This window comes from Heterodontus francisci, chromosome 25 (genome assembly GCF_036365525.1).
Source record: "Heterodontus francisci isolate sHetFra1 chromosome 25, sHetFra1.hap1, whole genome shotgun sequence".
Lineage (NCBI taxonomy): Eukaryota > Metazoa > Chordata > Chondrichthyes > Heterodontiformes > Heterodontidae > Heterodontus > Heterodontus francisci.
Window position 1 is genome coordinate 64,955,016 of NC_090395.1, and position 24,579 is coordinate 64,979,594.

Consider the following 24,579-nt stretch of genomic DNA (forward strand, 5'->3'; position numbering starts at 1 on the left):
CAACGTAGTAGAAATGTACAATTTATTTTTGCTGACAGTGGCACAGACTTAGCTTGCCTTTTCAACTTCGTTTTGCAGCACTGCACTCTGCAGCTTGCCCGTTTTGTCCACTGAAATTGTTTAATTTTGCCATTTGAGAATCAAACCGAAGGATCCCAAGCATTAAATTTCTGTAGGATAGTGTTTCACTGAAGCATGTGCTGAAAAGTATGATTGAACATGTTTATCTGCACCTTGAGTATCTGTGTAATCTAAAGATTATTTGCATGAAAGCTCCACTGGAAACATTCCTTTTAATCTGGCTGATTCAATAACTTAAAAACTGTCTGGATAAGATGGAAGCTGCTCAGAGTGTGGTATGTATCTGTTATGCTGTACTGACAAGCTGATGCTCAGTGACTAGGTAAAATAACTTGACGTGTATGACCATAAAAGCCAAAATCTTTACTGAAGAAAAGATTAAGCATCAGTTGTGCATTACTAGTGATGGATACAGATAACTGCAGGAGTTACTTCCTACCTTTTTAATTCCTCTACTTAATTCTTGAAACGTAGCCCACCCATATTTTGTTCTCTGCGCACCCTCAGCAATAGCAACCCCTACCAATGAACACTAGTAATGGATTGAATCAAGCCATTCAACACTAACTTGCTCCACATCCACTACATTATGGAACAATCAGTGCGAAATATAAGGCTGAAGCATTTGCAGCCATTTTCAGCCAGAAGTGCCAAGTTGATCATCCGTCTCTGCCTCCTCCTGAGGTCCCCAGCTGCATTGATGCCAGTCTTTGGATAATTCGATTCACGCCACTTGCTATCAAGAAATAGCTGAAGGCACTGGATACAGCAAAGGTTATGGGCCCTAACAACATCCTGGCTGTAGTAGTGCAGTCTTGTGCTGTGCCCTTAGCCAAGCTGTGCCAGTAGAGCTGCAACACAGGCATTGACAATACCTGACAATGTGGGAAACTGCCCAGGTAAGTGCTGTCCACAAAAAGCAGGGCAAATCCAATTCACCAATTACCATCCAGTCAGACCACACTCAAACATCAGAAAAGTGATGGAAGGTGTTGTTGGCAGTGCTATTAAGCAGCACTTACTCAGCAATTGCCTGCTCACTGATGCTCACTTTGGGTTCCACCAGAGCCAGTCAGCTCCAGACCTAAGTATAGCCTTGGTTCAAAAATGGACTAAAGAGCAGAATTGCAGAAGTGAGTTGAGAGTGACTGGGCTTGACATCACAGCAGCATTCGACTGACTCAAGGAGCATCAAGGAGCCCGAACAAAATTGAAGTCGATGGGAATCAGGGGTTGGAGTCATATCTAGCACAAAGGAAGATGGTTGTGGTTGTTGGAGACCAATCATCTCAGTCCCAGGACAATGCTACGGGAGTTCTTCAGGGAAGTGTCCCAGCCCCAACTATCTTCAGCTGCTTCATCAATGACCTTCCATCCATCATAAGGTCAGAAGTGGGGATGTATGCTGACGATTTCACAGTGTTAGTACCATTCACAACTCCTGAGATACTGATGCCCGCATACAGCAAAAACTGGACAACGTTCAGACTTAAGCTGATAAGTGACAAATAAGATTCACGCCACACAAGTGCCAGGCAATGATCATCTCTAACTAGAGAGAAACTAACTATTTTCCCATGACATTCAATGGCATTACCATTGCTGAATCCTCCATCGTCAACGTCTTGGGACTTACCATTGAGCAGAAATGTAACTGGACCAGCCGTATAAATTCTGTGGCTATGAGGGAAGTCAGAGGCTGGGAATTATGTGGCGAATAACTAGCCTCCTGACTCCCCAAAGCCTGTCCATCTACAGCACAAGTCAGGAGTGTGATGGAATACTCTCCACTTGCCTGGATGACTGCAGCTCCAACAACACTCAGGAAAGTTGACACCATCCAAAGTCAAGCAGCCCACTTGATCACTCCATCCAGCACCTTTAAATATTCATATAATAGATATGCCCTCATGTCCACATTTCTGCACTTGGCCTGCTACAGTGTTCCAGTGAACATCAACGCAAGATCAACGAGCAGCACCTGATCTTTTGATTAGGCACTCTACGGCTTTGTGGACTGAATATTGAATTCAATAATTTCAGTGCATGACTGGCCTTTTTTATATTTTTTATTCTTTTTTAAACCATGTGCCTGTTTCATGTAGACAGAGCTGTTCATTATTCAGCCGTTAACACTCTCTCTAGACTAATGCTTTGTCTTTCACCACAAGCATTAACACACTCTTTGCCTTTGTCCCATGACAACTTTGTTACTTAATCTCTCCTGCCCTATCAGGTACCTTCCCTTTTGTTCTCTTCCCCACCAACCCCTTCCCCCCCCACTTGCTTAAATCCTAATTCTTTTCTAACCTTTGCTAGTTCTGATGAAAGGTCACCGACTTGAAATGTTAACTCTGCTTCTCTCTGCATTGATGCTGCCTGACCTGCTGAGTATTTTGAGCACTTGCTGTTCTTATTTCAGATTTCCAGCATCTGCAGCACTTTGCTTTTCTTTGACCTTAAATATTCATTCCCTCCATCACTGTGCATAGTGGCATCAGTGTGTACCATCTACAAGATACACTGCAGCCACTCACCAAGGCTTCTTTGACAGTGCCTTCTAAAGCTGCGACCTCTTCCACCTAGAAGGACAAGGGCAGCAGACATATTGGAATACCATCACCTGCAAGTTTCTCTCCAGGCCATACACCATTCCAACTTGGAACTTTATCACCATTCCTTCAATGTCGCTGGGTCAAAAGCCTGGAACTCACTCCCTAACAGCACTATCTGTGTATCTACACCACATGGACTACAGTGGTTCAAGAAGGTGGTTCACCACCATCTTCTCAAGGGCAATTAGGGATGGGCAATAAATGCTGGCTTTGCCAGTGACATTCTTATCCCAAGGACGAATAAAAAAATGCATTCTGTTCTACCACATCACTTTTGCTATTATTAAATAGTGATGCACCATGACCGATCCCACAGGCAATCTGCTATTACTAAAAGATGAACAGTTTTTTGCAGTGATGGCATTGATTTCTTTTGGGTACCTGATGCAGTCTTTCAGAAGTTAGAACGAGGTCCTTGTAGAGGTCTTGCAAAGCTCTTGTCAGTTTTTGTAAGGGGTCCTCACGTGGAATAGATTGTTTGTTTGTTTTTAGTTAGTACTTGTTTTCAAACACTTTGGAGTTGTTTGTGCAAGGGCCATTGAAGCTGAATGACGTCAATCTATGGTTATTAAATATCTTGTAGGGCACTGATTTTCAATTGGCCATAAAATTATAACCAGTTGCCAGTTAACAAGAGTTTTCAGTCTCAACTGTATGACCAGCGTCCATCTGGAATGTGTCAGTTTTTTCTCTGTTTTGGATGTGCTGGAAGCACTGCACAATTGCAGGACATTCATTTAATTTCTTGAATGTGTTTTAGTTCATTGAGCATGCTTGACACACATGCTTAAAATATGAGGTTGTGAAAGCCAAGTTGTTTTTTTTAAAAAAAAGTGGACTAGAAATTTCTGAAGGATCCTTTTGAAGAGAGATGGGGAAGTGCAGGACTGCTCAACTTGCATATTTTGGGAAAGTGCCCCAAATGTTAATAAGCTGTAGAAGAGCAACAGAGGTGACTGCCATGATTTACTAGGGAGAACTGGAGTGGCAACCTGCCCCTTCAAGAGAGGGGGGAATCCTAAACCTTTATGAGGACTAAAAGCAGAAGGAAAAACAAGGCAGGAAAATCAGGGCTTCCATTTAACAACCACAGCTTGCATTTATATACACCTTCAACTTAGTAAAATGACCCAAGCAGTTTCACAAGAGTGTTTTCAAACAAAACTTGTCACCAAGCCACATGAGATACTGGGACAAGTGAGGTATGTTTTTAAGGAGCTCCTTATAGGAGGAGACAGGGGTTCAGGGAGGGAATTTCAGAAGGTACCTTTGTTCCTTACCTTTTGGGGGCTTCAGAAGGTCTCTCAGTCACTAGGATTGATTGACTGAGCAGAGTTCCTAGGATAACCCAAAAATGAATCAGACTCACCTCCAAACTGCTGCAGCAACATGTTGCAAGTTTGGAAGATGTGCCTCCCTGATCAGATTTTGGACATTGAACAAATGGGGTGGAAACTTGACAGATTTGAGTTTGATCCCAAATTCTGTCCGTCTCTTGCAGGTAAAATGGCAGTTTCCTTTTTTCCTCCCCCAACCCCCCACATAGTTTCAATTCTTTACTCGCTGTTATTTCATATAGTTATTCTCTCTTAAATTCTTGAAGATGTATATAAATTAAGTTGCCACTGTCATTACTGTTTTACAACTTACAGTGTAGGACACCAACCTGTAGAAGTGATTCTGATTTGTAATGGAACTGCATTTTGATAGATTTTCCTTCATGACAAAATTTCCAATTTTACAATCTATTATTGAGCACAGCAACAGTCATAACCATGGACTTCTGTGGTAGCATTTTGCAGAGAACAGTTTTAATGAAACGTCAACATTGATAAGTAAAAGCCGAGTTCCCAGAGCGAGGTATGTTGAGAGTTTGATGGTTTTGAAGTTCCCAGGAAACTTCAGTGATTTATTTTAGGATTTTATCAACCACCCTTATTGTCTAATCTGAAATATTTTTTCCACCATAATAAAACATTTTTCACACTGACATTGCAGTATTGAAATTAAACAGATCAACCAAACAACTGCTTGTTTTCAGTGTAACGACATGGCATATGCAATTAGAATTTGCACCATCACATTCAAATATTCCATAAGCCTACCTTCTGTCAAACACTTTTGGGTAAAGATTGCATTACTTTTTTTTAAATGTGCAATTTTACACTGATGTACAGTGCAGTTGCATATTTTGTCTATACTATTTTCAGGAGTGGATGTTGACCGTTTCCTATTAGTGTTATATACTAACAAGGTAACATCAAGATTAGGATGTATTGGTGGCAGCCATGGAATAAGAGAGTAGACTGCATCCTTTCAAAAAAATCTTTCAAGGGCCAGTGTTGACTCAATTGTTCAGAATACCAAGAGTGTTCTTCTATCTATCCCACGACAGAAAAAAGGCTGCAGTTTGGAATATGTGCATATGTGTATGTATGTGTGTGCGTGTGCATGCTCCATGTAGAGTATTAACTTATTTCTGTGCAGAAAGACAGCTATCTAGAAAGTTTTGAGAGGAAAATTAATCTGATGTTTTGTGCAACTATAAAGGGAAATGAGTAGAAATCATACTTGATGTTTTCAGCCCTTCATTCGTGCAAACAAAACTTGTAGAGTTCCATAGCTCTATTTCCTTTTAACTTACTACTTCAGTTGAACTTGAATGTGAGTGTAAGCTGAAGTTGCCTGCTTCTCCAAAAATTAGAACTCCCTATTCCACCCAGCCTTTAAAAGTCATGATATTTCTCTCTGCATCCACAGTAGCTAAACCATACAGGCAGGAAGGTTACAGGTTCTATTCTTGGTCCTGAGTCAGCTGATCTCATCAGAGTTCCTGGTTCAGCAATTGGATAAAATGACTAGAGTTCCCACTTCTCACAAGAAATCCATATAGGGACTGCTTTCCATCATTGATTGTCTGCCAGCATTCTCGGTTGAGGCTTATTCTTGAAGAATAACCACTTTGATGAGGTACCAGAGGACCACTGTGACCTCTAAGGAGTCACTAAATCCAGGAAGCAGAACAGAAGTTTATATTTTATGTATTTGGAAAAAAAACATTGGTGTTTTAAAATACAACATACAAATTCTTTAATGGTTGCTGTTTGAATAAAAATTGTTCAATTCTATTGCTGCACAAGCCTCTGAAAAGATCATTAGAATTAAATAAGGATGCTACGTTAACTCAAAAACAGGTAGTTCATTCCCCTTTCTCCTACATAAATCTTTACACAATCTAACATGTCAAAGCATTATTGCAGAGGAACTGAAGGGCGCTGCAGCTTTAAAAATAACCAGTGAAAAATATAGATTATGGTTGGGAAGCCAGGCTGAAGGGCTATGTGCTATGGTGCAGGACACCACCAAGGGTGAATAGTACAAACTGAGGTGAGGCAAATCAAAAAGTAGTGATATTTGTCACCTCTTGGGTTTTAAAAGATTGAAGCAAGAAGGAAAGGCTGAATGAAGTCCTGCTGAGCAATAGTTACTTGCACTTCGCGATTGATGCCATATCAAGGTGGTGGTGCACAAGCTTTTAGGGCCTCTGGAAGTAAATAGCCACATGTTTTCCATGTTTCTGATCTGTGTTGGCATACATGAAATGTTGGGTCCTGAATATCTTGAGGGTTATGCAGCTTACATTTATGTTGTAATGTGTCATTGGCACTGAATACTGGCTTCTGTTGCAGATGGTACAAAATGCAAAAATGCTCAGTGTTTCAACTGGTGATGGTATGGTGTGTGAGATTTTCAACATGCTATGGGTGAAGAATGTTTAAGATTGGGAGAAACGTGGCGGGGGAATAGGTATAGTGGACGGAGGATGTATTGAAAAGTAATAAAAAACAAGAAATGCTGGAACCACTCAGCAGGTCTGGCAGCATCTGTGGAAAGAGAAGCAGAGTTAACGTTTCGGGTCAGTGACCCTTCTTCGTATTGCAGTGGGGTTGGTGTTTGTCGCTGTCTTTAATCTGACACCCAACTATGTAATCAGCACCTCTCAGAAACAGTCGTGCAGGTGAAAACATGGTCTTAGCTTGAGAAGGTGGGGGAAGGGGATGGTGGAACGGAAGACATTTCTGACCACTCATTTCGGAATTGCTCTTGCTTGGCTGATCGCTGAAGATGCTCCATCAAGTCAAGGTATTACTGACTAACTTGTCCGCATCTGTTCCGGTCTGGGACCTGTTTGTTTCGTGTGTGCCTTGGAAGGGATTTGCATTCGTTAACCCCTCCTCTTTGCCAGCTGGCGGTGGCAGTGGCTGCTGTGGCCAAAGAAATATTTAAAGGCGGTTCGGGGCTGAGGCTTACAGACGATTGAAGTAGCTTTGCTGTGGTCAGTCGGGGAAAGCAGGAAGAAAGCACGACCCTTCCCTCAGGCTGCTGCAAACATCTTATGTATCCCTGTGCGCCCCCGTGTTGTGTCTGTATTCGCTATTAATTTCAAAGCAAGCCGGCTCGACGGAGCGAGTCAATTGAAAATCTAGCACAGCATCGCCTTGCAAATTTCCGTCCCCCCCGCCCCCATCTCTCTCCCTCTGCTTTCAATTGCCTGGTAAGTAGCATTTTGCACGACGCAGTTTTTTTTTCAGTTGCAATTTTCTATAGTGGGTGTAGTTAATTAAAATTAATAATTTATAAATTGCAGGATTTATGTTGCAATACTTGGTAATTAATACCAGCATGCTGACATGGTAAGTTATTTTAATATTATTGTACTGTACGCCTTTAAGGGACCGGGATACCCTGTTCCTCTGCAGTGTGACCTGATTCGTTGAACTGCTACTTACTCTACATGTGCTGCAGTTTATTATCCATAGAGGTAAGTAGCAATGTGACTGAATTTTCCGGTATGCCCTGTTGCAGCATTTTTATCTGGGTTATGCAATGATCCTGGGGGCGATTGCAGCACAGAGGATTTGTTTTGAAAGATACATTGACGATAGTATTCCACTTGCCTGAAGAGGATCTATAGTTGTGTAGCCTCTCTGCGTTTAATTTGCGTCTCAGCTGAAAGCCGGTCAGTTTTGCACAGATACAGCTTCTAATCGGGCATGTCATTCCCTCTGCAGTCAGCTGATGCAACCTATACAAAATGCTGCATCAGTCTTGTCTTCATGAAATAACTGCTTACACTCTTAATTTAATCTAATGCTTATGTGGGGTAAAGTTTCAGTAGCTATGGTGGGTAAACGGGGCCATTCTGATATTTGTGGAGGATTCTCAAATTGGCACCTTTATGACACAAAAATTGGTACAAAACTGTCTACATTTTAAATATAGATTTGCAATATAATTTCCTTTGTCAACTTTCTGTATATTAATTAGAAATACCATAAGGACCATAATTCTGTATACGCATGTGATTTAGTTATATACCCATATACAATGTTAGCGTGGTAGACTAGCTATTGTAATGCATTTGCAGTTCTATTATGTACAGTAATTCTTCAAAAGTATACAGTAAGCAGGTTCAAATCAAACTTTTTTTTTTGCACTGTTCAGTAGAGAAAAATAGCAACTAAATCTGCTGGAAATACTTAAACAGCCAGGTAGCATCTGTGACAAGAGAAACGGTTAACATGTCAGATCGTTTTTGTCAGAACTGGGATAATTTGGAGAGGTAATAGTTTTTAAGCAAGTACAGAGGCAGAGAAAGGGGCAGGGAGGGGAGGAAAGGGGAAAAAAAAGAGGAAGGTCTATGATTGGATGGAAGGCAGAAGTGATTAAATGAGAGGAGGGATAATGCTGCAAGACGAAGGGTGTGATAATGGACAAGTAAAGAAATAAAAGATGTGTCGAGAGAAGCTGTAAATAGCAACAGCAGAATCAGTACCAGCATCTTCTGTCCGACAAAGTGGGAGCAATGGTTATGATCTGAAATTATTGTACTCAAATATTGAGTTTGGAAGGTTATAAAGTGCCTAAAGCATGGTATGTGCAGTAGGGACTACCCATAATTGTCATTCTTTTCACAATGCTCTGATGCTTTCTCTTTCCCAAAATGACACAGATGATTGGAAATAGATTATTTTATGTGTGTTGAGTGAGTATTAATCCCCTCCACCTTAGAATAAGCTATTGAAAATAGTTAAGTGCTTTCTTTCCTATCTACATATAAAATTTACCTTTTTAACATTGTCTAAAATTGTCTGCACTTACTCCAGTACTTTCAATGTCGCACATTTAGATTTGAAGAACAGAATTGGATTTATTCAATCAGTAGCTTGGTGGTCCTGATACCTTATGCGTCGCATGGCATGATGCGCTTTTTCTTATAAAATTGCATATCCTCTGACTCTCAGAGCAACAACAAAGGAGATCTGTTAGTATTGTATATACTGTAAAGAAAGAGACCAGCCTCCATAATTCTTAAATATGTGCCAGGGAGAAAAAAAATCAACTTCAGGTTCTCATTTCTATTTTTGAAGTTGCATCGAATTAACTTTTTGGGCTGTTGGTGAAAACACATGGGTGGAATTAAGACAACCAGCTCCAGCTTCACAGCAGATTAAGTTTGCAATCATGTCCACATGCCTGCCTTATGGTTCTCGGTGAACAGTACAAACCTTGCATTGTTACGAATCCATAATTGGAGGGAGCTGACTTTCTTTTCCTCCTTTAATTTCCTCTTTTAATTTAGGATTAGTTGAGAAGTCTGTTACTGTTGAAGAAAAATATATCACCCATGTCTAAATGTGTACCTACAGTAAAACCTTCATTGTAAAAATTAACAAGCATGTGTCAACATTTTGGGTCCATTTGTCAGTTGAAGCATTCACTTTGGACCTTGATTTTGAATGGGAGTTTAGGAATGCGCTTTATGATTTGAAATTAAATAATACTGTGACAATGAAAATGTTAATGAATTTTTCTATCTGCTTTATTAACAAATTTTAAATCGCACAACATGATTTAAACTTATTTGACCGATGATACCCTATGCTGGTTCATCTGAGCTGATTTCTAAAGATGTAATTTATATAGTAATGATCGTAGAAACCGTTCAGTTTAAAGGTTTCATTGGGTTGGAAAATGGTGCACGTTATGAGAACCGATTCATTTCTGCAACATTTTCCCCCTCTAGTCCCTTTTTCAAAAGTGATTCCTGAATGTCGCGCACTGGTTTGTGCATATTATGATTGCAACAGCTGCCACAGCAGTTGTGAGCCCAGGTGAGGCAACATGGTGTTGGCCACAGGTACAAACTCCAATGTAAAAATAAAAATTGGTACAAATTATAAGTCTTGGTTATGAAGCATAACAATGGGTCTCTGATAAATCTCTTGAATATGGTCTACATTACATCCCTATCCAATCTATTCTACATAATACTTTCAGTACCCAAGGGAGCCAAAGCAAAGCTGTCAGTGCTGGAAATTGGAAATTCAAACACCTGCTGCAGGTGCACAGCCAGTTCATCAGTATCTGTAAGTGAATGGGTTAAATGATTGGGTGTAACTTTTCATCATTTCGATTTATTCTTTTGAAATTTGATCAAGGATTATGTAGCATAGGGTAATTATTTAACAAGACAGTAGGAAATGTAGTAATAATTATCAACTGTAATTCAGATCGTGCAGCTGCAGCCAGCAGAGTGTCTCATGCTGTCGTTCTGGGACATCTGTTAATGGTATTAATCCATGGATTTTATTAGGGTAAGAACATAAGAATCTTATGGTCAGGAAAAGGCCATAGACCCAAACATGTCCTTTTTCACAGATCACCTCCAGCTGCTGATCCATATCCCTCAATTCCTTCCCTGACCAGAAAACCAACCTTAGCTGCTTTTTACAGCACTGTCGTTACTTTGTAATTAGTGTTTATATAATGTGGATGTTTTTGGGGACTGGCACCTTTGAGCTTGGTCTCAAATCTTACACTGCAAAATCTGCTCCCTGATCCTGTGTCAATCTTGCAAACTCCATTTTTTGTGGTCTACAAGTTTATCACTGGAATAAGGAGCCAGATTTAGCAGCATAAAATGCTGGGAGCTAGATCACTGTTGCAGTATAAAACCACATTAATTGGTTATTGAATCCATTTGTGCTGCCTGTGTCAATGGTAACTTTTCCCATAACTTTTAGCTTTTTTGGGCAGGTAAAATTCCGCCTGATGGACTTATTATTAAATTTATACAGGTGAATTTTCCTCTTCATCGTCCAAGTTTAAGAGCTTTGCAGGCAGGAACTCTTACTGCAAATTGGGGTACAAACTGCTTGCAGATTTTGGATCATTAATAATAAACTGAAAATCATGAGCATCTAATGCCCGAGTTTGACATAACGTCATACAGCACAGAAACAGGCCCTTCGGCCCACTGTGTCTGTGCTGGCCATCAAGCACCTAACTATTCTAATCCCATTTTCCAGCATTTGGCCCGTAGCCTAGTATGCTATGGCTTGTCAAGTGCTCATCTAAATACTTGTTAAATGTTGTGAGGGTTCCTGCCTCTACCACCTCTTCAGGTAGTGTGTTCCAGATTCCAACCACCCTCCTGGGTGAAAAACTTTTTTCCGCAAATCCCCTCTAAACCTCCTGCCCCTTACCATAAATCTATGCCCCCTGGTTATTGACCCCTCCGCTAAGGAAAGACGTTTCTTCCTATCTAACCTATCAATGCCCCTCATAATTTTGTCTACCTCAATCATGTGCCCCCTCAGCCTTCTCTGCTCCAAGGAAAACAACCCTAGCCTTTTCCGTCTCTCTTCATAGCTGAAATGCTGCAACCCAGGCAGCGTCCTGGTGAATCTCCTCTGCACCCTCTCCAGTGCAATCACATCCTTCCTATAGTGTGGTGCCCAGAACTGTACACAGTACTCCAGCTGTAATCTAACTAGTGTTTTATGCAGCTCCATCATAACCTCCCTGCTCTTATATTCTATGCCTCGGCTAATAAAGGCAAGTATCCCAGCTCCTGACCTCATGACAGCCTTGGTTCAAACATGGACAAAAGAGCTGAACTCAAGAAGTGAGAGTGACTGCCTTTGACATCAAGGCAGCATTTGACCAAGTATGGCATCAAGGAGCCCTAACAAAACTGAAGTTGATGGGAATCAGGGGGAAAATGCTCCGCTGGTTGGAGTCATACCTAGCACAAAGGAAGATGGTTGTGGTTGTTGAAGTTCAATCATCTGAGCTCCAGGACATCACTGCAGGAGTTCCTCAGGGTAGTGTCCTCGGCCCAACAATTTTCAGCTGTTTCATCAATGACCTTCCTTCAATCATTAGGTCAGCAGAAGTGGGGATGTTCGCTAGTTGTGCAATGTTCAGCACCATTTGCGACTCCACAGATACTGAAGCAGTCCGTGTAGAAATGCAGCAAGACCTGGACAATATCCAGGCTTGGGCTAATAAGTGGCAAGTAGCATTCGAGCCACACAAGTGCCAGGCAATGACCATCTCCAACAAGAGAGAATCTAACCATCTCCCCTTGTCATTCAATGGCATTACCATCGCTGAATCCCCAACAATCAACCTCCTAGGGGTTACCATTGACCAGAAACTGAACTGGAGTAGCCATAAAAATACCGTGGCTACAAGAGCAGGTCAGAGGCTAGGAATCCTGTAGCGAGTAACCCATCTCCTGACTCCCCAAAGCCTGTCCACCATCTGCAAGGCACAAGTCAGAAGTGTGATGGAATACTTTCCACTTGCCTGGATGGTGCAACAACACTCAAGAAGCTCGACACCATCCAGGACAAAGCAGCCTGCTGGATTGGCTCCCCATCCACAACCTTCAACATTCACTCCCTCCACCACCGATGCACAGTGGCAGCAGTGTGTACCATCTACATGATGCACTGCAGCAACGCACGAAGGCTCATGAGACAGCACCTTCCAAACCCGCAACCTCTACCAACTAGAAGGACAAGGGCAGCAAATGCATGGGAACACTACCACCTGCAAGTTCCCCTCCAAGTCACACACCATCCTAACTTGGGACTATATCACTGTTCCTTCATTGTCGTGGGTTAAAATCCTGGAACTCCCTTCCTAACAGCACTGTGTGTGTACCAACCTCACATGGACTGCAGCGGTTCAAGAAGGGAGCTCACCACCACCTTCTCAAGGGCAATTCGGGATGGGCAATAAATGGTGGCCTAGCCACCGATGCCCACATCCCATGAATGAATTTTTTTTTAAAATCCCATATTCTTTCCTAACCACCTTATCTACCTGTACTGCTGCCTTCAGTGATCTATGGACAAGTACACCAAGGTCCCTCTGATCCTCTGTACTTCCTAGGGTCCTACCATCCATTGTATATTCCATTGCCTTGTTAGTCCTCCCAAAATCCATCACCTCTCACTTCTCAGGATTAAATTCCATTTGCCACTGCTCCGCCCATCTTACCAGCCCATCTGTATTGTCCTGTAATCTAAGGCTTTCCTCTTCACTATTTACGACACCACCAATTTTCGTGTCGTCTGCCAACTCACTGATCATACCTCCTATATTCACATCTAAATCATTAATATATACTACCAACAGCAAGGGTCCCAGCACCGATCCCTGTGGTACACCACTGGTCACAGGCTTCCACTTACAAAAACAACCCTTGACCATCACTCTCTGCCTCCTGCCACTGAGCCAATTTTGGATCCAATTTGCCAAATTGCCCTGGATCCCATGGGCTCATAACTTCTTAACCGGTCTCCCATGTGGGACCTTATCAAAAGCCTTCCTGAAGTCCATGTAGATTACATCAACTGCTTTACCCTCATCTACACATCTAGTCACCTCCTCGAAAAATTCAATCAAGTTAGTTAGACATGAGCTCCCCCTGACAAAGCCATGCTGACTGTCCCTGATTAATCCCTGCCTCTCCAAGTGGAGATTAATCCTGTCCCTCAGAATTTTTTCCAATGGTTTCCCTACCACTGATGTTAGACTCACAGGCCTGTAATTACCTGGTTTATCCCTGCTACTCTTCTTGAATAATGGTACCACATTCGTTGTCCTCCAATCCTCTGGTACCTCTCCTGTGGCCAGAGAGGATTTGAAAATTTGTGTCAGTGCCCCTGCAATCTCTTCCCTTGCCTCAGATAACAGCCTGGGATACATCTCATCTGGGCCTGGGGATTTATCCACTTTTAAGCCCGCTAAAACAGCTAATACTTCCTCCCTTTCAATGCTAATATGTTCAAGTATATCACAATCCCCCTCCCTGATCCCTGGACTTGCATCGTCCTTCTCCATAGTGAACACAGATGAAAAGTAATCATTTAAAGCCTCACCTATGTCCTCTGGCTCCACACACACAATGCCACTTTGGTCCTTAATGGGCGCTACTCTTCCCCTGGTTATCCTCTTGCCTTTAATATACTTATAAAACGCCTTGGGATTTTCCTTTATCTTGCCCGCCAGTGTTTCTTCATGTCCTCTCTTGGCTCTTCTGATTACTTTTTTAAGTACCCCTTACACTTTCTATACTCCCCTAGTGCCTCTGCTGTTTTCCGCGCTCTGAATCTGCCACAAGCCTTTTTTTTCCTGATCCAATGCTCTATATCCGTTGACATCCAGGGTTCCCTGGACTTGTTGGTCCTACCCTTCACCTTAATGGGTACATGTTGGCTCTGAACTCTCTCTATTTTCTCTTTGAATGACTCTCACTGGTCTAATGTAGACTTTCCTACAAGTAGCTGCTCCCAGTCCACTTTGGCCAGATCCTGTTTTATCATATTGAAATCGGCCTTCTCCCAATTCAGTACCTTTATTTCCAGTCCATCTTTGTCCTTTTCCATAACTACCTTAAATCTTAGAGTTATGGTCACTATCCCCGAAGTGCTCCCCCACTGACACTTCTACCAATTGTCTGGCTTCATTCCCTAAGATTAGGTCCAGTACCTACCCTTCTTTTGTAGGACTTACTACGTACTGACTCAAAAAGCTCTCCTGTATGCATTTTAAGAATTCTGTCCCCTTTAAGCCTTTTGCACTAAGACTATCCCAGTTGATATTGGGGAAGTTGAAATCCCCTGCTATTATTACCCTATTATTTTTACACCTCTCTGAGATTTGCCTACATATCTGCTCCTCTATCTCTCCCTGACTGTTTGGAGGCCTGTAGTACACTCCCAGCCAAGTGATTGCCCCCTTTTTGTTTTTAAGTTCTACCCATATGGCTTCATTTGAGGAACCTTCTAAGACATCATCCCTCCTTACTGCAGTAATTGACTCCTTGATCAACAGTGTTTTGCCCCCTGTCACGCCTGAAGATTTTATACCCTGGAATATTGAGCTGTCAGTCCTGCCCCTTCCTCAACTATGTCTCTGTGATGGCAATAATATATTCCCATGTGCTAATCAACACCCTCAATTCGTTTATTTACTTATTTAGAGATACAGCACTGAAACAGGCCCTCCGAGTCTGTGCTGACCATCAACCACCCCATTTATACTAATCTTACAGTAATCCCATATTCCTACCACATCCCCACCTTCCCTATATCCCCCTACCTATACTAGGGGCAATTTATAATGGCCAATTTACATATCAACCTGCAAGTCTTTGGCTGTGGGAGGAAACCGGAGCACCCAGCGAAAACCCACGCGGTCACAGGGAGAACTTGCAAACTCCACACAGGCAGTACCCAGAATCGAACCCGGGTCCCTGGAGCTGTGAGGCTGCGGTGCTAACCACTGTGCCGCCCAACCACTGCGCCGCCCACCGCTGCACATCATCTGCTTTACTAGTAAGACTCCTTGCATTAAAATAGATGCAATCCAACCTTGCATTTTTCACTTGTGCCTTAACAGGTCTATATTTGCTCTGCCTTCCAGACTGACTCAGTTTTTCTTCTATATTTGACTGTGCATCACCCCCTACTGTACCTCCACTCTGTATCCCATGCCCCTGCCAAATTAGTTTAAACCGCCCCCAACAGCACTAGCAAACCTCCCAGTAAGGATGTTGGTCCCGTTCCGGTTCAGGTGCAACCCGTCCAACTTGTCTAGGTCCCACTTTTGCCAGAAACAGACCCAGTGATCCAGGAAACTAAAGCCCTCCCTCCTGCACCATCTCCTCAGCCACACATTCATCTGCTCTATCCTCCTATTCCTATGTTCACTGGCACGTGGCACTGGGAGTAATCCAGAGATTACAACCTTTTGAGGTCCTGTTTTTAAATCTGCTACCTAGCTCCCTAAATTATTGTTGCAGGACCTCATCCCTCTTTCTGCCTATGTTGTTGGTACCAACCGTCTCCCTTCAGAATGTTCTGCAGCCGCTCCATGACATCCTTGACCCAAGCACCAGGGAGGCAACATACCATCCTGGAGTCATGTTTGCAGCCACAGAAATGCCTATCTGTACCCCTTACGATAGAATTCCCCATCACTATAGCTCTCCCACTCCTTTTTCTCCCCTCCTGTGTAGCTGAGCCACCCGTGATGCCACAGACTTGGCTCTTGCATTCCCCTCAGAAGCTATCTCCCCCAACAGTATCCAAAGTGGAAAATCTGTTAGATAGGGAGATGGACCCAGGAGACTCCTACACTATCTGCCTAGTACTTCTACTCTGCCTGCTGGTCACCCATTCCCTTTCTGTCTGAGCAGTCTTTACGTGTGGTGTGACCACCTCCCTGTACGTGCTACCACAATGATCTCAGCCTCACAGATGCTCCACAGTGTCTCCAGCCACCGCTCCAGATCCGAAATGCGGATTTTGAGTAGCTGCAGCTGGAGACACTTCCTGCACACGTGTTCCCCCTGGACACTGGAACTGTCCCTGACTTCCCACATTGCACAGGAGGAGCACTCCATGCTGTCGAGCTGCCCTGCCGTGCCCTGCAATTTATCCCTTTAAATTACCCAAAAATTAAATTATTTACACTAGGGACCTTAATTCCCTAAAAGAAAACTACCTACTATATTAAAGTAAAAACTGTAGACCTTTCCCTTTACTTTTATTTACTTACCCAGCTATTTAGAGTTATTCCCCAACAGCAGTTACTCACCAACCAATCACATTGCAGCCTTCCTGAGACATCACTGCTCACTTTGTTTTCAAACTCCGATGCGCCTGGACTGCTCTCCGCTGCTCTCCTGGAAGGTAAATGACTGGGCCGCGATCCTCGGCCTCAATTTATCCCCTTCTCTCGCTCGGTGTATTCCCCGCAGGTCCGCTGCTCTCCCGGAATGTGCCTCGCCGATCTCTCATACCTGGACACTGACTAGGAAAATTTATCTTTTAGGGCTGAATTTTACCTGCCCTTTGGAGACTAGCTGGGAGGTGGGAGGGCTGGTAATATGGCGGGGAAGGCACGGGAGGGGAGCCCGAAGTCTACCCACCACCATACCATATTACGTGGCAGGAACATCAGCGGCACAGCCGCCCACTGGTAGCCAATTGAACCACTTAAGTGTCCGATTAATAGCCAGCTCCCACCCCGCTGCCATTTTAACTGTGTCGTGAGGGGTTGCCACCACATGGCGAGACTGCCAGGTGAACTCTGCGGCCTCCCAGCGGGTCCCTGTGATGGCAGGAGGCCTCCTTAATGGCTTCTCCATGGCTCGCAGCGGCAATGGCCGCCCCCAATGCTATGGCGTTGCCGCTTGAAAGTGATGCCTCCGCCCCTTTTGCCCCCACTCGCCCAGATCGCCATGTCCTGCCTGCCTGACCATGGCTCTTGACATTTAACTTGCCTTGTCCCAAGGATGCCTTGCCATGGAGGCAGATTCTTCTTCATCCTCCAGCCTCAGCAGTGGCCACCATTAGCGGTGGCGCTGCTGAACTGCTGGTCCTCTTGGTTGGGCCAGTGGCGCTGCTGAGGACCGGCAGCTCTGGGAGGCGGGCCACCTTCCTCAATTAAATGGTGCTCCCGGTGACGGCCTGTTAATTAGCCGGTGCTGGTAAAATGCCATCCCAGGGTCCCGCTGGTGTGGGTCGGCTCCTACTTTTGGTCCCTGTGGCGGGACTTCTTCAATGTCCATGAAATTCAGCACTCAATTTTTAACTAATACTATAACAGGAGTATTTGAAAAAATATGGCTAAAGTGTTCTAAAATGAAAGATGTAAAGACCAGCTGGCTCTTTTAACTTGTAAAATATCTTCTAACAAAGTGACGTGATGCCTTCTGATACTTAATTAGCAAACGTGATGGAAATGTATATTTAAATATTATAGATCAGAAAGAATATTTGAATGCAAATGTAGGCCTGAATTTTGCGATCAGCGGTGAAGCAATGGCACTCACCACTGACCTCAGAGAAAGTTGTCCCCCAAGATTTAATGGTCTCAGTGGCATGAATTTCCCTTTTATTGATGCTAGTTTGATTCTGATAAGTTAAGGGGATCGCCAGTGTTCAGCAACAGTGATGCATTAAGCAGACGAAGCAACCAATGACATTGAAAAATTCTCTCAGCAAATCAAGCTGTAAAAACCATTGATTATCAACTTTTTAACCATTTTACAGATAGTGAAATAAACAATTTGAACATACATTGGTTAATGTAGAAGTTGAAATATCATAAAATTCTTTTTAAAAATTCTTACTTGAAAACTCTGGATTTTTTTTATCATAATGGAGAAATTTGACATTCCACAAAGTTAGTTTTCAGGGCCAGAGAGATTGTTCAGCAGTAATTATGAACTTCGTATGCTGTTAAAAACCCAGTTACACCTCACTGAACAAGACGTAACTTTTTCAAAGATGTGGTAGAATGAGACTAATGGCATAACAGTGGAAATTCACGCCAATTCAACTGATTTCAAAAGTTATCCATCTGCGAGAACTTCAAAAGTACCCTGCAGAAGAGCAGAGAATCCCAGACAGCAACTTTCTAAATTTCCATGTTTAACTGCGAATGTGCAGACGCCAGAAGTTACTGTCAGTGGCACAGTTGTAATGAAGGCAAGTGTTGACAGTTTTGCCATCATTACAGTCCTATAAATTGGGGCCGTGGGTTTAATATTGAAAGTACAGTAGTGTCATATAGTAGTAGCTGTGGAGGCAAATCTATTTTTAGGGGGGGTGGGGGAGGAAAAAATAATTTTTTTTTATCATGTAAGGAGTTGATGGGGAGGAGCTTTGTGTGGAGCTAGAGGCCATATTAAGTTGAGAATAACCTTAAGGCAGTAGTTTCATATTCTCTAACCCCTAAGGATGCTGCGTCTTGCTGGGGTGCAGTTCTTTTGGCACTACGCTTTCAGTATTTCAACCCAAGTGATTATGGCCAAGGAACATCAGATTATTCAACTGCAACTGAGCCTGATCCTGTCTTCACCCCATATTCTTGCCAGCAGGAATCATCTGTAGCTCTCGGGTGTAGGGTGAGTCACTTTCTTTCCCAACCTCCATAGCTTAGGAGGCCAATCGTAGCAATTGTTTAGACCAGCTAACTTAGCGCAGACTAGGGTTCGAACTTTGGACCTTTTTTAGTTTGTATAGTTCAGTGCAAAGCAGGCAGTTCAGTTACCACTTAACCATCAAGGAAGTGATTTCTTCAGACATCTGACTAACATGTGAAATTGACTGTCACCTAGTACAGTGACAGCTTGCATGTTCAGAAGGGAAAACAACAGATTTCTAATCGAATAGGATATAACACTATGGCAGAAGGGAGATGGAAATGATCTGTGCAATTCCAAAATGATGAGGCAAGCCACGTGTGTGAATGATTTGCTTATTCCAAATTTGGTAAATTCTATCATTAATTTCCCTGCACATATCAACTAACCTCCCCACTTTTCCTCTGGATTTGACAACATACGTTCTGCATTGTACTCTACCTGTGTTGTAAATTATTAATTTTGAGTTGCTAGGTTTAATTAACAAATTGTTAATCCTTAGCAAGTCATTCGTTCTTTTTAATATAAGTGAAGTAAATCAGAGTGGTCAAAAATAACAATTTTCTTTCAGTTTCTTTTTGGTGGGTTGGGGGAAGCAACAGAAAAATGAAGACGTGCGGAAGATGCATACAAAATGCTTGTCCACCGAGAGGGCAATCAGGTGGTGAGCTGCCCAGGCTGCTGCTCTTGCGTACATTTTTGTGGCTAATTGCACAATGCCATTGTCAGAGGACTAAGCATTGTGTCATATAAACAAGAAATGCTGGACATACTCAGCAGGTCCGGCAGCATCTGTGCAGAGAGAAGCAGAGTTAACGTTTCAGGTCAGTTACCCTTCATCAGAAGCATTGTGTCACTTGCCTTTCCTCTTACTTAGAATGGTGCATGATTCCCAGAGAAGCTGAAAATGAAAGGGGGTGGGAACAGTGGAATTTAATATTCTTTGTATTAAGTTTTGCTATTCTGTTGGTTGGAAGCACAATAGGAACAGAAAAAATAGGAGCAGGAGTAGGCCATATGGCCCCTTGAGCCTGTCTGCCATTCAGTAAGATCATGGCCTTAACTCCACTTTCCTGCCCATTGCCTATAACCCTTGACACGGCTATAGTTCAAAAATCTATCTCGGCCATGAACGTATTCAATGTCTCAGCCTCTACAGCTCTCTGAAGATGGAGCATTTTGGGGTGCTGTGAAGAATTTGAAAAGAGGAAGTTGTGTAGCTTGTTGATTTCCATCAACTTCCAACCCCCATGGGATGCTTTACTTATGATATTTGGATGATAGTCTTTCACTGAATCAGGAGTGTAATACTTATGTGAGTAAGTAATTGATATTTTCTGACTTATAGTATTTATATAACCAGTGTATTGTTGTGGACTGATAATGTTTGACACAAGTTGGTCCTTTTTGATGTGTTGATAGCACATCTAAATGGAGAGAATGCTGTTCACATTAATGGTTTTAAGTGGGTGGCTGTAAACTGTTAGATGCTAATTATGAACCATATTGAGGGCTTTTCAGAGGCCCTATCACTGAAAAAGCTTCTATAGGCTTCGGCTGTGTCTGGTTTTTGTGTTGTACCAGTACAAAACATTTGATGCATAGAATGAAAAGTGATCTTAATAAAGAGGCAACAACATAAACGCCTCAATGCATTCCAAATATTTTCTGTGTGTGCAAGTGAGCACATTTGTTAATATATTTTAAAATCTTGCATTTTCCTATCTACAAAACCTTATTTCCTGTTGCAACACTCTTGTTTTTTTTTCTTCTCCATTTTAAATTCCTATGCCCACATTTTCAATGGAAGCTACCTATGTGAAGCTGTCATTCTATAATTGTAGCTTCCTGGCGGTGGTGATGTATAGTCCCTCACTTTTGTACTGGAGAGAAGCTATTATGCTCTAATCAAGACTGCTGCCTTCAAATTGATCTATACATTGTTATTTAACTATAATTATCATCAAATTGAACCTGTATGTAAAAAAAAAAGTTCAAATGTATGGCTTTCAAATGGAGTTTGAATATTTCTGCATCCCATATGCAAATAGTCTCCCACCTTCTAACCCTGCTTCATTTGATTATGCTTGGTCTTGACTCCCTGCATCTATTGTCATGGGAGATCAGCTAGTAATATATAAAATCAAATGATACATAAAAATACAGACAGAGTTTGTAACTTTAAAATGGGGACTGAATTATGTCTATGTGCTCTGCTCCAATTATCCATTGCCCTCTAATCTCATTTCACATGAAGAGTGCAATTGTTTTTGATTTACCACGCAGTGTGATGTAATAGTGAATTGTAATTTATATGAAGTAGAATATAACGGATAGATAGGAACAGTACACAAAAATGTGGAGTTCAAATTAACAGACAACACTTGAAGTTGTGTAGTTTGCTGGTCTTTTCAAATTACTGGGAAATAGTATAAAATGTGAACTGATGGTTGCTTCTTTGTGTAAATGTTTAAAAATAAATCTTGAAGTCACTTCATCTTCATTAAGGGTCGGAATATGTTTGATATCAGCAGCATGCAATGATTTAAATTGGTTGTGGCTCGCATTTTCTATTCTTGGTTTATGCAAAGTGAGATTCCACTGGGGAATTCAACTTGGAATGTTGTCATGTATTCAAACAGTGAAGACGTATCTTTTTCCAACACCCCCCCCCCCCCCCCCTCCCCCCACCGTACCAAGTTGTTTTTGGGCAACTTGTTTTATATTATCATGGAACTCTTGTCATTCTTTCTTGTCACATTCCATTCAATTAAAGGTTCTTTGTGGCAAACTCTCATTGTTTGTTATACCAAGTGTGGCATTACGGAGACCTAGCAAAATTGAAATTAATGGGAATTGGGGAAAACTCTCCACTGATTGGATTCATACCTAGCACAAAGGAAGATAATTGTGGCTGTTGGAGGCCAAACATCTTAGCCCCAGGACATTGCTGCAGGAGTCTCAGGGTAGTGTCCTAGGTTCAACCATTTTCAGCTTCTTTATCAATGACCTTCCTGGGCATGTTCACTGATGATTGCACAGAGTTCAGTACCATTTGTGACTCCTCAGATGCTGAAGCAATCTGTACCTGTGTGCAGCAAGACTTAGATAGCATTTGGGCTTGGGCTGATAAGTGGTAAATAACATTTGCGCCACATAAGTGCCAAGCCACAAACATCTCCAACAAGAGAGAATCTAACCGTATCCCTTTGATGGTCAACAGCATTACCATTGCTGAATCCCCCACTATCAACATCCTGGGGGCAACCATTGACCAGATACTTAACTGGACCAGCCATATATATACTGTACTGTATATACTGTACTACAAGAGCAGGTCAGAGGCTGGGAATTCTGTGGTGAGTAACTCACTTCCTGACTTCCTAAAGCCTGTCATAAAGCGCAGGTCAGACGTGTGATGGAATACTCGCTGCCTGCTTGGATGAGTGCAGCTCGACAGCATCCAGAACAAAGCAGCCCATCCACCACCTTATACATGTATTCCCTCCACTACCAGTGCACAGTAGCAACAGTGTATACCATCTACAAGATGCACTGCAGCAACTCACCAAGCCTGCTTCGATAGCATCTTCCAAACAGTGACCTTTACCACCTAAAAGAACAAAGGCCGCAGACACATGGGAACACCAACTCCTACAAGTTTTCCTCCAAGCCACGCACTATCCTGACTTGGAACTATATCGCTATTCCTCCACTGTGGTTGGGTCAAAAACCTGGAACTCCCTTCCTAACAGCACTGTGAATATACCTACACCACATGAACTGCAGCAGTTCAAGAAGTAGGTGGATCACCACCACCTACTCGAGGGCAATTAGAGATGAGCAATAAATGTTGGCCTTGCCATCGATGCTCACATCTGAAAGAATTTTTAAAAACCTTCTTTCATGAAGATGTTGCAATGAAGGATTTTGCTTTCCGTGAAAGTATGCTATATATTGGGAGGAAAGCACTTTCCCTTTTTGTGCACCCGGCTTCCAGCTATGGGTAGTGTGTGCATTATCCTTGGAAGGCATTGTTTTATTTATTTCATGTTGCAACATCGATTATTTTAAAATTCATTTTAGTGGTATTTTGGGCTGTCATGTGAATGCAGCGCTCAGCTCAGTGACACAAAATGTACAACAGCTTGTCATTTGTGTCATCTGTTGTGAAGCTCAATACCTGCTTCCTTGAAAATGCACCAGAATTTGCACAATCTTGAACTTGTACTTTTATCACACAAATTTGAGATTACCGTACTTTGGTCCATGTTATGGAAATTATTAGATGTGCTGATCTTTATTTTTCCAGGCTACAAATACTAATCAATATTCTTAGTCTGATGATGATATCTTACAAACTCTGGTTTGTAACTGATCTGTGGAGAAAATAGAAGTGGTATATCCTGGGGATTACTCTGAGCACAGGGTGATTAGATTTAGGCTATTAATGTGAATAACGGTTGACGTATCCCTGTTCAGCAGTCTGTTGGGTGATACTTAAAGCATCTTTGTTATGTTTCCTCGCCTGTTGAGCAAATCAAAAAAAGCAGCTGTCTGCTTTCTATGCACTGTGCCATTTTTAAATGTTTTGAATCACTGACCAATCTAGTCATGTGGCATAATAATCGCCATGGTCTTCAGAAGACTACCTGTGATGGGCATCAGTTTTGCTCATACCAAACTGATAGGCAGTGGAATCTGAAGAAGTAGCTCAGCAATTCTGGTGAGTAAGCTAAATAAGGGTGATCAAGGCAGATCAATAGCAGATAAAATTTAACACAGGACCAATGTAAAGATGTGCAATAAGGATGGAAAAAGAAGCAGCAGGTGTATTCCTAAGAATGAAGTAGAAAGAGACCCAAGAGTCTTGATAGACTCTGCTAAACAACATATCCAGTAAAGCAGCAATGAACAAAACCAATAGAATGTTGAACTACATAACAGTAGAATATAAGCCAGAGAAAGTCCTCAAGCTGTCATAAGGTCTGATCAAACCACATTCTGAGCTGAGAAACAAAGTTAACATTCAGTCTGCAAGCAATGCAGAGAGGAGCATGAGGTTAACCTCTTATGCCAGGAGTTATGAGGAAAGACTTGGCGTTTGAGCCTAGGGAGGAGATGTCAGAGAGTTGATCTCAGAGCAGTATATAAGCAAAATGTGAAATATCACTTTAAATTGTGGGAATAGAAAAGAGGACATAGGTTCAAACTAAAAAGTAACTTTAAGACTGATATTGGAAAGTAGTTCTTGTGGCGAGTGATCAACAATAGGAGTGGACTTGCTGATAGAATTATGACGACAAAAACATTGAATGCATTTCAGAAACATTTTTGATTTTTGGGAGACATTGTGGGGTGGTTCTGGATGGGTGAGCTAATATAGCCCTAATGGTCTTCCCCATTCGTGATATCTTCTTCCCCTACCCCTTCTCCCCTACCATGTGAATGACTGAAGTACCAACATTCACTGGGCTCACGTGTAAAGAATGGGTATTTGGGTGAGGGGTGTGGCTATGCATGGAACAGTACCTTTTGACTTGTTGCCTTTTTAGGAGAGGAAGAAATCAGCAGAATAATTGGAAG

The 24,579-nt window shown here is 42.3% G+C and overlaps 1 protein-coding gene across 3 annotated transcripts in view; it reads left to right on the plus strand.

Moving 5' to 3' along the window:
• LOC137383942 (AMP deaminase 2-like) overlaps positions 1–24,579 on the plus strand; it is a 194,206-nt gene that overhangs the window by 69,557 nt on the left and 100,070 nt on the right. Inside the window, exon 1 of one of the 3 annotated variants that reach the window (XM_068057372.1) lies at positions 7,026–7,251. The exons of the other annotated variants lie outside the window; for them this stretch is intronic. The gene's annotated coding sequence lies outside the window, so the exon portion shown is untranslated. Of the gene's footprint in view, positions 1–7,025; positions 7,252–24,579 lie in introns of those variants that run through there. 3 annotated transcript variants of the gene reach the window in all.